The sequence below is a fragment of the Otolemur garnettii genome, unplaced genomic scaffold (assembly GCF_000181295.1).
Source record: "Otolemur garnettii isolate 467f Iridium unplaced genomic scaffold, OtoGar3 scaffold00005, whole genome shotgun sequence".
NCBI lineage: Eukaryota > Metazoa > Chordata > Mammalia > Primates > Galagidae > Otolemur > Otolemur garnettii.
The window spans coordinates 16651570-16665677 of record NW_003852400.1 but is presented as its reverse complement, the minus strand read 5'-3'; the positions used below and the strand labels follow the sequence as shown (position 1 = coordinate 16665677).

Sequence of the window (14108 nt, the reverse complement as noted above, 5' to 3'; positions counted from 1 at the left end):
ACATACACACATATACACACATATACACACATACACACAAGCACACATACACATACATGAATGGCCCCTGAAGTAAGCATGCTTTCCCACATTCTCCTTCCTTATATTGATGAGGAGTGCTACCTGAAAATAAACCTAATAAAACCTATCTGTTTATTAGACAAAGAGGCTCCATGTTAAGCAAAATATATACTTAATTACTATATTAATATTTAATGCTTTCATAATGCTATTCATTTATATATATCTATTCATTCCTAGATATTGAGGGAATATTTATAAGCCCTTCCATTAATAATCCTCCATCTTAAGCAGTTCCATTTCCTGAAATCACTATTGAAATATGTCTACTTTATAGCTATAAAGCCAGAAAACCCAAAAGAGCTGAAAAATATTGGCATCATTAAGTCTACAGTTGTTGCTATTTGTTTTTCAAATGCATAATGCTAATAGTTATTTTCAAAATCCTTATTCCTTGGAACATAATTGTTTCTTCATGCCATAATGTCTCTAAAAGTCTTTCAAAGGACACATTATTAATCTCAATATTAGTACAAATATTGTTCATTATGGCCTTCCTGTCAATGATATTTTTCTTTAAATCACGTCTCTGCTTGCCTCAAAGTACCTTATTGTTCCTGAGTGCAGTGTAGAGCACCTGTAGCTCCAGTTACTAGGGAGAAGGAACCCAGGAATTCAAGCTGTAGTGTGTTAGACTACAAGCCTGTAGCCACTGCACTCCAGTTTGAGAGACATAGAGAGACCCCTGTCTCTCTAAAACAAATAATACTTCATTATGTTCATTACGCACTGGGGTTAATTCATAATCTGGTAGTATTCATTAACTATTTTCTGTGTCATAATTTAATATAAAATATTCATCAAATTCTATTGCATGGCCAATTCTCCCTCCCACAATCTTGACTAAAACATACTGTATAAAAAATTATAATCTCACACAAGGAATTATAACCCCATCTCTACTCTTTGATTTAACACTTATAAAAGCTTCTTTCCACTTTTTCCTTTTGCTAAAGTTATCTTCTATCCTTTCAGGAAGTAATAAAAAATTATTAAAGTCAACTCCTGCTGACATAAGAGGCTTTGTATTTAAGAAAGAACCTTGAAGAAAAGAAATTAAGTAGGTAATGCTCATCTAGAAAAAGTCAGAGGTTAGCCTAATGTGGAAGAAGGGTGTATTTAGCTCTCCTCCCTAATTATGAATTAGGAAAATTATGGGTCAGGAGGAACAGATAATTGTAGGTAAAGAAATGCAGTATTTAAGAGCACAGCCGGTTGAATCAAATTTCTTTTGAGTCTGGTTAGCATTATTTTCTAAGTGTGTGAAATTAGAAAAATGAAAACATCACTTAGGACTCAATTCTGCACATATAAAATAAATATAAAATAGTTACTTCATCATAGAATTACTTGAGGTCAAAATGAGATAACTCTTAATAGTGTAGCACATTGCCATGCTTATGGCATAAATAAATAAATGTTAGCTCTTATTACAATGACGCTGAAAGATGCACGAATTATGAAAAATATAAATTTGTTATACTATCACTCTGTATAATTTTAGGATTTTTCTTCTGCAATTTTAGCTGCCCATGTAAGGGATCAAATAAGAGCTGTAGGTAGTATGCTGCTCAGGTTAAGGATTTTCACAGTTTACCAAGAAACTCAAAAGTCAACTCTCACATTTAAAAAAAAAAAAGAGTTGAATAAAAAAACTATTATTCACTATATACTTCATATTTTCTTCATTTATATTTTTAAAAATATGCTGAATCTAAACAGCCTTAAAAACATTTAATCTCTTCATCATTATCAGGAAACACACATTTGTCAAGTTCCTGTGTGTGTTTAGAGCTCTGAAAGACTTAAATAAGACAATCTATTTTCAAGAAGATCATACCATCTTAATAGCTATGATTGAATATCCATATAATGAGAGTTACTATACCTTAGCCAAATTTTTAACTAAAAATTTTATTTAAAGTTTAGAAAAACTTGATATATTGGCAGTTCAGTGAAAATCTATATATGTGTTTATGAAATATTTGAAGGGAACAACTTTCCATTATTTGGGGGGTTACTTCATTCTAATATGATGCAATCTATTCTGTATTTAAAATTAAGTAGTTTAGAAGTAGATATGGACTCTGTTGAGTGCAGTAAGCATTTGAATAGAATGTGAAAAATCAATATTAGCATAATCCAGCTATCTCTCAGTGACTAATTCTTTGCAATTGGCATCTCTGCTTTTTCCCAGAACAAATTCACTGTATCAAGATCCCTTGGAGAACAATGCCAATTTGACTTAAGATTTTATGGAAACTAGACATCACACAAACCTCAATACCACACTAAATAAATCTTTTACATGCCTCTTCTGCCAACTCCATTTGTTCTATTTCTGGTTGTGTTCCTCCTTGTTCACCCTTCTGTTGTCTTGGGGAATCTAAAATAGTTTGAGGACTTGTCTCAGAATAAGTTTATCTGACTGATGAAAAACATTTTTTTTTTTTTAATTCCAGTAGAAAGTAAAGCAGGTCAACTTTTCTTCAAACGATCGGGTCTTTAACAGACACAGGGGATAGGACATGGCTAAAATCCTACATCTCTAACTGAGTCACTCCAAGCAGGGTCTGGTCATTTCTGTGATACAGAAAGGAGTTGGAGAAGAGAAAAAACACTGTTTGATGACAGCCGTGGGTCCTCCAAAACCTTCATCTCTTCTACTTCAGCAAGAAAAGAGAACAGTGTTACCAGTGCAGGGAACAGCATAACCTTGGAGCCAGATTGTCTGGTTTGAATCCAAACTCTATCATTTACTAGCTGTGCAGATTGTCACAGTGACTTAAGAGCTTCAGTTTTCTCATCTGTAAAAATAAATCAAGTTAATATCATCCTCATAGGGATTATTTGGTGTGTGTGTGAGGATTACGTGACGTCTTATGTATATACTCTATAAACCTTGATGGAACAGAGTAAATGCTCATTACGTGTTAGACACTGTTAGCAGAAGTTTTCTGTGTCTCCCATCAGAAACACAGCCTAAGTCAGGTGCATGTCTGCAGAGCCAGCCAATAGGCCTCTTTTCTAACGGGGTCAGCCATTTTTGGTCTGAAACTTACTGAGCAAAAGTTATTTAACAAAAATTGGGCAGCAGAATTACAATGTTGAGTATTAGGTACTCATTAATCACATTATTGGAGCAAAAGATAGGTATTCAGCCTTCTAGAGTACTTATCTAGGCAAAAAAAAAGAAAAAGAAAAATTCCCATAAGTTATCTGGAAACACGTAGCTAAAGAGTAAAATAATCTTCAAAAGAATATACAAGAAACTCTTTATTAATTGCTTCTTGAGGTAAAAGAATTTGAAACTTCAAATATTATACCTTAAGAATTTGCTATTTAAAAAAAAAGAAAAAGAATTTGCTGTTTATTCAGAAACTAATTAAAATTTTAAAACATAGTTAAAAGTTAATCATATACTTATCTTCACATAGCTTGGTTTCCTAAATGCAAATAGTTATACTGCAATTAAGTTGTATTAGTTGATGTCCGTAGCTTAGGTCAAAGACTTCAAATCCTCTCAGAGCAGGTGTTTTCAAGCTATTTTTACCATGACTCATTGTAAGAAATATATTTTTCATTGCAACAAGGTAGGACATAAAGGCCAGTTAGAAAACTAGAGATTAAATATCACTACATTGGTTGTCGAATTTTACATCATGACATACCTCAACTTTGCCCTCTCTGCAGAAGCAGATACCGAATTGATCTTCCGATTTTTGCATTCCCTCTTTAGACAGTTTTTCAAACTTATCTTTTTTACCCTGGGTCACATTTCTTCCATGATGTGCACCATGAGGAAACTCCCTGCCCTCCCCTCACCATCACTATATGATCATTAGTCTTGAAGAACAATCACACTGTAAGCTATCAGTGGAAAAAGAGAGATGTTTCTCTATTTAGAGTAGAAATTTGCAACTCTGAGGGCTCTCATGTCATATGGACTCAATACAAGGAATCACATAGTTATATTTTCCTTTCTTCTGTGTTTTCCTATGTCCCCATTCCTAGCATATAGCTGAGAGACGTGTATACTGAGAATTTAAATGGGTGCAAAGGAGCTTTTCCATCTCTTCATGTTTGAAGGTGAGAAGGAAAATATCTCAGTATGATTTTTTCTATTAATTTAAGTGCTCTGAAAACTATGAAAAATGATCTTTTTTGGAGACTTTTAGTCACTGTTTTTCTCAGTGCTAATGAGTTCTTAGACAGATGGCACATAAAGTTATGCAGAAGTTACCTAGTAGTGGGCAGTGCCTGTGGCTCAAAGGAGTAAGGCGCCGGCCCCATATGCCAGAGGTGGTAGGTTCAAACCTAGCCCCGGCCAAAAACCACAAAAAAAAAAAAAAAAAAAAAAGTTACCTAGTAGCTTCTGTACCTATAATCCAGCACATTTTTCTACATGCTTCTCGAAGGTACTTAGCCAAGTGTTGAAAAATGCAATGTGACAGTAAGATAGGAAGCCAATTATGGGACTCAGACGAGGTCATCCTGTAGGAGCTCTGTGTCACAGTCCACACACCCAATAAGGTGCCACAGTGATTAGCATTAGCATGATATTAATACATCCATTACCATCTTTTCACTTTTTTCATCCTGTTACTTTTAACCTATTTGTGCCTTTACTTTTAAAAGTGTGTTTCCTTTAGTCAGTATATAGTTGAGTCTTCCTTTTGCTTAATCTAACTTGAAAATATCTGGCCTCTTGCATTTATTAAAAATATATTTAAGGGGATTATGGCTATGATAGGTTTTAAATCTTTTCTGTTTGTTCCATCTGCTCTTTGTTCCCTTTTTTTACTTTTTGGATTATCTTTTTTTATGATTCCATGTTATCTTCTTAGCCAGAATTCTTTGTTGCGCTATTTTAGTGGTTGCTTTGAAGTTTATAGTAGAGATCCTTAATTTAACACAGTTTACAGTCAAGAGATGTTATACCATTTCACATATAAGAACAGGGAATGCGTCTATTTCTCCCTTCCCAAACTTTGTACTAGTGTTTTCATGCAATTTCAAGGCTACATAAACTCCACAATGAATTACTATTGTTTCTTAAACAGTTGATTGCCTATAAAGAGATTTAAATAATAAAAAAAAATCTTTATATTTACTCATATGGTTACTGTTCTGAGTTCTTCATTCCTTTGTGTAGAATCAGATTTCCATCTGATAATATTTTGCTTCTGCTTAAGAATTCCTTTAACATTTCTTATAATATGAATCTGCCAGGGATGAATTTATTTTGCCTTCATATATCTGAGAAAGTCTTTATTTCACTTTTGTTTTTAAAAGACATTTTTGCTGCAGGAAGAATTCTCGGCTAGGGTTTCTTTGTTTCAGTATTTTAAAGATGTCACTTCAGTCTTTCAGCTAGCCTTGTTTTCAGATAAATCTGCTATCATTAATATCTTTGTTCCTCTCTTCTAAACTGTGTAATTTTTTCTTGTGACTACTTTTAAGATTTTATTACTTGTATCGGGCAATTTGACTGTAATATGCTTTATGTCATTTTCTTTATTTGTGTGTGTGTGTATTTGTTGAGCTTCTTAGATCTATAAATTTATAGTTATTATCAAATTTAGAAAATAGTCATCCATTATTTCTTGAAATATTTTTATGCCCTATGCCCCTCCTCAGGGAGTGCACTTCATTTACACATATATTAAGTCACAGAAGTTGTCCCACAGTTTATTAATACTCTATTCATTTTTTCTTTTTCAGTCTTACTGTCTCTATTTTATATTGACTATTTTCCATTGCTATTTTTAAGTGCACTGAACTTTTCTTCTGCAATGTCTAATTTACTGCTACTCTCAACCAGTGTATTTTTCATCTCAGTTGTTGATATTATTCATCTCTGGAAGTCTGATTTGGATCATTTTTGTATCTGTCATGACCAGATTTAACATGCTCAATCGTTCTTCTCTAGCTTCTTGAAAACTTGAATGGTTACAACACATAAGGACTATGCCTAGATGTTTCCTCTAATTCCTTTTGGGTGTTTTTACCATAAGTCTCAGGTGGTTTCCACATACACATATACTGATTAGAAATCTACTAAATGATCACAGGGGATTGTATATAGTTCTCCAGCACTTTTTGTCTGTGTATCTTTCTCCTCCCTGGTACTCCATCCAGCAAACTTTAGCCACCTTGGACTCCCTGGTACCCAGCTCTATCTCCTTAACTCAGGAAAACTGTCAGACTTCACCTGATTTCCTTTTCCCTATGTTGTACCTAGCAACTTTCTCCAGGAAGTAAACTGGAGCACTCATTTGGCACATGGCTGGCTCACCATTGTGTTTCCTATCTAATAGGGATCCTGAAACTCACTACCTGATGTAAAATTAAAATGCCTAGTAAATCATTATTTCATATATTGTGACTTTCCTTAAAAAACTTGTTTCGGATTGGAAGGTAAATCCAGTCTGTTATCTGATGTGAAATATCTTCCTTTTGTTGTAATTATTTCATCTGTTTTCAGCTTGTGGAGGAATAAAAAAATCTCTGCATTGATGTATGTATACTCGGGTATATTTCTGGTGCATTTTTATTATATTTACAATGGAAGACAAGAGGAGGTCAAATTCTTTTCTCTTGGCATGAATACAAGGGGAATTTAACTCCACAAGTTTGAAATAACCTTGCCTCATTGCAATTATTGTTTTAAGATTATTTTTATATATGAAAGTAAGGTTTGAATTGAAGTACTTTTTAAAAACACCAAAGACAAGCTTGAATGTTTAGAAATAACTTTTACTTCATTCAGTACTTATTATAAAAATATAAAATTCTGAATTAAGCTGACACTTCTTATGTTTATTATTCTTTATTTTAAAAAAGATTAAAAATAATATTTCATTTTGAATAGAAAAGATCCCTTCCTGCTGCTCAGTTTTGATCTGAACTTATTAGAATACTCTGTTCAGCTTGAATCATGGTAAATGAAGTGAAATATGGAAAAACAAAATTGGAAAGAGTGCAAAGGCAAGAGCAAAATAAATCACTGAAGTGTTGGGAACTGTGCCCAATGAGAAAAGGCTAAAGGACTAAGTGTACACCCCCAGGAAAATTGAAAGGGAACTTAATAGCACGTTTCATGTATATGAAGGAACATTTTATGAGTGGCACTGAGCAGCTATTTTGTTTGTAAATTGAGGGCAGAGCTTCCATAGTCTCCTAGCTGATCGCCCTGTCACATGCCTCATTTTCTTCATGCTATGATCTATCTAACACAGGGCTGGAAAAACAATATTACTCAAAGGCCATTTTCATTCATCTCTCTCCTGTTCGGGAACTCACAAGGACTCTTTCTAATCCACTGCATCAAATCTAAACTTTGAACAACTGGTATCCAAAACCCTCCATCAAGGAAAGTTACACTTCTCTACCTCTCCATTTGTACCCACCTTTTCTATGACATAATTCTTGACCTCTAGGACTTTTTTCCATTTTTTTTTTAACCTATCTATATGCTTTCCCTTCCTAGGACTTTCTGCTAATTAAATCTATGATTGCTAAAATTAGACATAAAATGCTTTTTAACAATACATTTTTACATGGAAACCATCTAACTTTAAATCTACTTGACAATCATCTGAGCTTTCAGTTCCTTTGTCTTATACACCTGCAAGTACATTTCCTCACTGTACCTGATGCTGCAGATGGGACACTGTAACCTCGGGGAATGTTCTCCCTGTCCACGCATGCCTGTGCTGATGTATGTTTGAGCCTGTATCTTGCATTTTATTTCTTCATCACTGATAATATTCATGCTACACATCTGATCTTTAAGTTGCTGTTCAAAACCCCATTCCTCCCTTACTGCCATAATGCAGACACTGTCTGGCCATCCAACTTCACCTACTTTTACTTCTCCCTCTCTCATCATCTCAACTTTCATGCTCTAACCCAGGGTCTCAATGCCCAGGAAAAGAAATCATTTTATCAAGAAGATACCTGCCCTCCTATGTTTACTGCAGCACTAGTCACAACAGCAAAGATAAGCAATCAACCTAACTAGTATCCATCAATCGATGATAATACATTCTTTATCCTATCATTCACATATACGCATATACATTTATGGGGAGAGAGAGAGACACCATGAAAAACTACTGAGCCATAAAAAATAATGACATTATGTCTTTTTCAGTAGCATGTATTTATTTTAACTAAAATAGCTCAGAAACATAAAATCAAATACCACATGTTCTCGCTTTTAAGTGGGGAATAAATAATGTACTATCCATATGGACATATGGACATAGAAAGTGGGATAATAGATTTTAGAGACTCAGAAGGGTGGGAAGGGATTATGGAATGAGAAATTACCAAACGGGTAGTATGTTTAATAATTACACAAAAAGCCTGGACCCACCACTATGCAACATATCCCTGTGCCCCCACAAATCTATAAAATAATAATAAATGAATGAATGAATGAATAAAATTTTTCATAGAATCAGAAGTGTGATACATAACAAATCTATTAAGAGGAATCAATGAAGATAGAACTTGCTGACTGAGGCAAGAACTATTACTAGATGCTTTTCCACTGAACTACCTGATACTTGCCTCACTAAAGTATCAAAATCTCCCCTTGTATGTTTTCCAGAAACAAACCCTTTTCCACCCACTCTGTGGAATTACAAATAAGAGGTAACCTAGCTTCTCTCAAAAATAAACCTACAGAAAAGGATTTCAATGATACCTTTGCTTTACTAAGAGAACTTCTAGCTTGTAGAATTGCAACCATTAAGAGCAGTTTCATATTTTGAAGAGTTCCATTCAAATGGTCATATGGCCCACAACAACAAAGATTATTTAACCCCCCAGGTCTTCTATTATAAATCTCTAATTTATGTATTGAGCTAAGAAAAGCTAAGCTAGTGCTACTTAAAAAGATTAACACAAAACTAAAAATTAAAATGTACAGCTTACAGTTGCATTTCCCACAGCAAGACCCAGGTAGGGAAGGAAAAAGCACAAATCTACCATCAAAGAAGCAATCAGGCCATAGCCATCTGAAGGTACCGATCACTCTTTAGCAACATGAATAATGGGACTATTGAATGTTGTATGCATTAGATGGAATACACTTATGAGGGATTTTGGCAAAAAGTTTTTTCTAAATTTTCTAAATTTTTCCTATAATATAAAGATTTTAGATATCATGACTATGGGCACATATCACTGATAGAATTTTCTGTATTGTTGAATCATGAATATGATTTGTATTAGTGAACATGTAAAATAAAAGTTATAATGTGCTAAAGAGTTTGCAGTACTAATCTGAAAAAAATTACATTACATTTTGAGAGAGTACCAGGTGAGTTCCTTCAGCAAGACTGGGTTACAGATTACACCATTCTGGCAAAGCAGTACATGTTTATTTATTAATTCCTTAGTTCTTTTGAAAAAGTGGGGCCAAAAAAAAAAAAAAAAATCTCTGGACTACCCCTTCCAAAGAAAATGGCATGCTGCTAATGCCATTTCTAGGAATACTTGATTTGAAAAACAGACTAACTGATTAAACAGATTATGTGCAGGGAGATCAGGTGGCAACATTCCTTAATTGATTTTTAACAATTCTATAACTCTAGTGCTGCCATTTGTGCAGCTGTAATTAAAGGCCCAGTGTTTTAATTTACACTCTTCATTTTCTGACCTGTTTTTAATTACCTATTGTAGGCTGAAGCCAACAGTATAAGGTGCTATTAATAATGAATTTGAAATATAACTATGATATGATTTATTTTCCCTCAATAGAGTTGGCAATGTTCCACTTCATGGGAGAGCTGGTTTCTACAATCTTACTTCCCAACAAATAACAATGGCTGAAACAGAATGAGTGGAGGCTAATCAAATGGAACCAACTTACTTGTCAGACTCAATTTACTACAATTGATAAGGACATAACAAAATAATTAGTCTTACTATTTAAAGGTTATTAAGACAACGTTAGGGAAAATCCAAACAGAAAAAAAGTTTCAAACTTTTATTTAATTTGGCCTATGCTAAAAATATAAAAACGTGAAATGGATTTGGAAAAAGGATATGACTACTTTACTCAAATATTTGTATTGTATCACCTAATGAAAAAGTACATTATTTACATAGCACAGTATAATCATAATGCAGATTGTGGGTGATACTATGACATATTCCTATCAGTTAAATAGAAAATAAAATTATTATATCTGTCAGCTAGACACAATTAGTAGGCAACCAATAAATATTGTATTACTTGAGTGTTTGATTATCTCTTCATAAGACATAGAATATGCCCAAATAATGATAAAATTCTACTGAATATAATTTAGGCTGAGAAAATTCAGAAAGCAAGTCATGGTTAATGATGCTTATAATGTTTATTATGAAAGCCTGGAGTTAGCCAAACTGTGGGTTTTGAAACCATAGTCCCCAAGATGGCCCTTACTTCTTACCCCAACGGAAAGTTTAGAGGAAGTGTATGTCTAAGTCACCCTCAGGTGAACAATTTACTAGAAGGATTCACAGAATTTTCTGAAAGCTTTTGTACTCATGGTTTCTGTTTATAACAGAGAAAGGATACAAATTGAAATCAGCCAAAGGATTTGCTCCTTGATCTCTCTCCACATACAGCAGAGCCTAGGAGGGTTCTATACATGAAGCTTCCATTGTCCTCTCTCCATGAAATCAGGACACATTAACTTTCCAGCTGTGCTGTGCTGCAATTTCAGAGAGTATTACTAATCAGGGAAGCTCACCCAAACTTCTATGTCAAATATGTAGGCATACTTAACCAATTACCCACGTGGTTGAACTCAGTCTCCAGCTCAACTGTCACCACATGAACAAAAGTCCTCACCCTAGGTCACACTGTTGGACTTTCTGGCATGAATAGTCCCCACTTCAAGAACACTTGGTATGTCTGGCTCCACGCTATGATCTAGTCTAAATCCAAATCCAGATTCACTCTAAATAAACAGACATCCCTGTCTGGTGTGACACAGATGATGTCTCAGAAGCCTAGGGCAAAGGCCAGATCCTTTCCAATATAATAAATATTAAACAACAGTTTTACATCTAAATGTGGAGTTAAAGAAGAGCCATAAAAGTTAAGTGTACTATGCTATCTCTAGTTTTATCTATATGATTTCTTTAAACTAGAAAAGTATAATCATCAACTATTAAACATTCTATTCCCTACAAGTCAATGAGTAATTCTGGTATATAACCCTTCCATACTTGGTACTTAGAAAAACATTTTAATCTCAAGTCATTTCATTTTATAGTCAGTCAATTTTGTTTATAGATCCATGTGTAGTCTGGGCTGTTTTCCCACTCATTAAGAAAGCTTTTCATCACACTCCATAACGCTTTTTCCTACCTCCCCAAACACAAATAAAACAATACAAATTTTTTATTCTCTCTCTGTCCAATACAGTGACTTCTTAGTTAATTTACTCAATCCATTCTCATTTCAGTTTAAAACTCCATGAGAAGTTAATTTAATATGACAGGAAATTAATGTCCATCCATCAAATGGAGCTGAGTTAAATATTTTGAGAATTCTAGTTATTGAATCTAATCAGTTCTAACCCATGATCACTAATATCTACATTTAAGGAGAATTAATCAAAGGGATTAATATTTTAAAACTAATGACTATTGCCACTCTGAAAGAAAATATAAGGCATTCTTACTTTATAAATTGTTATGTAAACAAAGCTAAATAATAGTAATCTTCCAAGAAATGTTCCCTTTATATAGATGGGAAATAATCATTATCAGACTAGTTTTTACCTAGAAAAATTGGTACTTTACCTCGACTTTACCTAGAATAGTTTACCTAGTAATTTTCCTATTTCCCAGTAATGTGAAAGAATAAGTGCCAAATCAGCAAATTACCTTAATGATGATGATCATTTGAAAGGAAATTCTGGAGAGTAGTGGTTCTCAACCTTCCTAATGCTATGACCCTTTAATACAGTTCCTCATGTTGTGGTGACCCCCAACCATAAAATTATTTTTGTTCCTACTTCATAACTGTAATTTTGCTACTGTTATGAATTGTAATGTAAATATCTGATATGCAGGATGTATTTAGGTGACCCCTGTGAAAGGGTCATTCAACCCCAACCCACAGGTTGAGAATCACTGCAAGGAATAACTAATTAAAGGATTATGGGGCCCAGCCTGCTATCAAATCCAAACATCATAGGAAAAAATCCTTTTAATAAAAGATTCATTCTGTAAATTTTGAAAATTCTGAAAATTTTGATCCAGTCAAAAGGCTTCACAGGGACCCAGAAGGCCACATGTGGCTCCCAGGCCATAGGTCCCCCACCTATATGTTTGTGTCTGAGAAGACTGTATGGACTCTGCCATTCTTTTGTAGGAATGTTTTTCTCTAACACACACCTTGTAAGTTGATATAAATTTTGCCAACTTCTTTATATGATTGTCTAAAATGCTTTGGCATACACCATGAAGGGGCCAACATGGGGGCCAGAGCTTTCAGAACCTTGAGAAAAAAAATGGCCCTTCTGAGAACTCTCTTCTAAAGAAAATGGCCAGCATCTATGTATCCCAACTGAAAATAGTCCAAGTTAATGAGAAGGGAGATACTCTATCTTGAATCTTTATTATATGTCATGTTTTATGTTTAGATTATCTGATTTAGTACCCCTGACTATCTTATAGGGTGAAAACTATTATATTTATTCTTATGTTTAGATAAAAGACTGAGGTAAATAAGGGTTGAAGAACCTGGCCGAGGTCAAACTACTAGCATGGCATATAAAAAATTCAATCCTCGGTGTACATTATTCCAAAGACTGTGTTCTTTCCCATACTTCTATCTCAACTATTTCAGAATCACAGGATCAAACCTTACAAATAAGCTTACAAGTAGATGTAATTATTTCAATATTTTTCCTTGATGCTAAGAAGGGTAAAGATGCTAACAGCATTCAGGTGGTGAGATGATCAGCCCTGCTTCAAAGCACAGATTTCCCACTAGTAGCTGTGTTACCTTGAGCATATTACTCTGCAGACAACAGTTTTCCTCCTAATATAAGTAGGTATGAGACAACCAATTTTATAGGTTTCCTGTATGGATTAAATAAGAAAATGTATATATAAAGCACTTAGTACAGTACCTAATATTAAGGTGTGGATGTTTAGCAGATTTTTAGAGTACCAAAATAAGGAACTTCATGAGTAGAAGTGATGAGAGATAGAATGCCTTATGTATGCCATCTATAAAACTCTTTAATTAAACAGGCAAACTCAACCTGGACCCAGTCCTGCCCAAAAAAAGAGTGGGGCTAAGCCAAGCCTCGGTTACTCTATCTGCTCAACTATTTTTATAAGGCTAATAAACAAACTTAAAGTTGCAATTACATCAACTCTAAAACCAATTCTGGCAGCTGCTGAAAATGGAAGATACAGTTAACTGTAAATTCAAACCAAAATTGTACAAGGTCTAGTTCAATGTGAAATCTGAACCCAAGGAGCGCAAGGTGTGGCTCAATTTATGAGACTTTAAACTACTGACGTAAGTTACATTAATGACTCCTTCAATATTATCTGCTTTTTTAAACCAGAATAGCTAGTGTTTATAGAAGGTTTACCATGTGAAGAGCAGGTTTCTAAGAATCACATTTATTAATCCAAGAAATTCACACAACTTCTTTATAAGGTGTACTCTATTTCTCTGAGTTTTATAGCTTAGGAAACAAAGGCATAGGGAGTTCAGATAGCTTAACCAAATACCTACAATGCCAAAATTAAGGAAATCTAACCCCCTGTTCTTACCACTATATTGCATTGACTCTCTAAATTAGGAAGTACTAGGTAAGATCTCTCACATATACGGCACACCTCTTTGGTGAAGGGCTCAACTACAACTTGAACTTTGCCTGGCAAATGCAAACAATGTAACATAATTATTTATACCTTTATATTTATCTGAAATTTAAAAAAAACACTATTTTATATAAAATAAATAAATAAATTAGGAAATACTAAAAACA

At 34.0% G+C, this 14108-nt stretch overlaps 1 protein-coding gene across 1 annotated transcript in view; it reads right to left on the bottom strand.

Moving 5' to 3' along the window:
* The window catches only part of ZNF804B (zinc finger protein 804B), a 503980-nt gene that overhangs the window by 417219 nt on the left and 72653 nt on the right, over positions 1 to 14108 (bottom strand). The gene's annotated exons all lie outside the window — the stretch shown is intronic.